Raw genomic sequence first — 1,370 nt, forward strand, 5'->3', positions numbered from 1 at the left:
GGGAAGAGAATTAAAGGGGAAAAAAGGAGACTCGTGAGTTAAGAAAAATTTAATAATAATGTAAAAATATATATACATGCATAATGGTAATAATATATAAGAACACATGATGCACAGTATAATTGCTCAAAACCTGGTAACCAATGCCTGTCCCATCTGGGTAAATGATTCCAAAACAGATAAGTCCCAACACTGCAATCCTGGACAAACGAGGGGCTCAAAATTAGAGCCAGAGAGAGAAAGAGAGCACTCTGAGAGTCTGAGAGTGAGAGATCACGGAAAACCAAAGGCTTTTCTTTCCTGTCAGCTGTCGTCTATATACTAGGCATGATGCTGCATGACATGGAATACTCCATTGGCCAATTTAGCCCTCAATACTAAATTTAAGTTCAAATCATCAGGGGAATTGCGGGCCCTTTGTCCCAGCTGTGTTCCCTCTGAGCCTCTTGTGCTCCTGCACACTGGCAAGAACACAGGAAGCTGAAAGGTCCTTGATGTCTCATGGTCAACTATGAACATCAGTGTGCTATCAACATTCTTCTCATAATGAATCCCAGACTCAAACCAAACCACAGAATTCTTCTAGCTGCTAAAAAGAAGAACTAACTGTCCCAGTCGAAACCAGGACTGCCAGCCAGCTTGATGCCTTTCTGACAGACGCAGGGAGTTCTTAGATGCCATTCATGCTTATCTGACATTTGATCTATCATGCACGTCTTGGGGAACGGCAAGGAGCTGTAGTGATGGAGTATCATGGGGGTTTTTCAAGTGAGCAGATATTGACGCCTAAGACAAGTTGCAGAAAGTTTTCCAGTGAGCAGATATTGATGCCTAAGACAAGTTGCGGAAAGAGATTATGTTTCCAAATATTGCAGGGGAATCATAGAGTCATAGAATCATAGAATGGCATAGGCTGGAAGGGACCTTAGGGATCATCTAATCCAACCTCCGTGTCATGGGCAGGGATGCCTCTCAGCTAGATCAGGCTACTCAAGGCTATAGAATCATAGAAAACATCATACATACATACATGAAAACATCTTTCGTAGTTAAATGTTTTTTCCTCCCATCAGAAACAAAACATGACAGTGGAGAATGCGGGCATCGATCCCGCTACCTCTCGCATGCTAAGCGAGCGCTCTACCATTTGAGCTAATTCCCCCACAACACTATAATTTTTCCTGTCACCATAGATTTTAATGACCATAAATGTCTTCCCTTTACTGACTCTACTCCTTTATCAAGGGGAGTAAACCCAGGGCAACTATTCAGAACACTTACTAGCGTTTTACCTTGAGCTTGTCTATTTTTTTGTCCAAGGTGACAAACTCCTCGAGTAATGTGGTAAGGCTAACTTGCCTGACAATCTC

At 42.4% G+C, this 1,370-nt stretch overlaps 1 non-coding gene across 1 annotated transcript; it reads right to left on the minus strand.

Moving 5' to 3' along the window:
* Nucleotides 1–1,089: 1,089 nt before the first annotated feature.
* Nucleotides 1,090–1,162, minus strand: TRNAA-AGC (transfer RNA alanine (anticodon AGC)). Its single transcript has one exon. It is a non-coding gene; the product is annotated as a tRNA-Ala (tRNA).
* Between the last annotated feature and the right edge of the window lie 208 nt (nt 1,163–1,370).

The sequence above is a fragment of the Tauraco erythrolophus genome, chromosome 5 (assembly GCF_009769465.1).
Source record: "Tauraco erythrolophus isolate bTauEry1 chromosome 5, bTauEry1.pri, whole genome shotgun sequence".
Taxonomy (NCBI): domain Eukaryota; kingdom Metazoa; phylum Chordata; class Aves; order Musophagiformes; family Musophagidae; genus Tauraco; species Tauraco erythrolophus.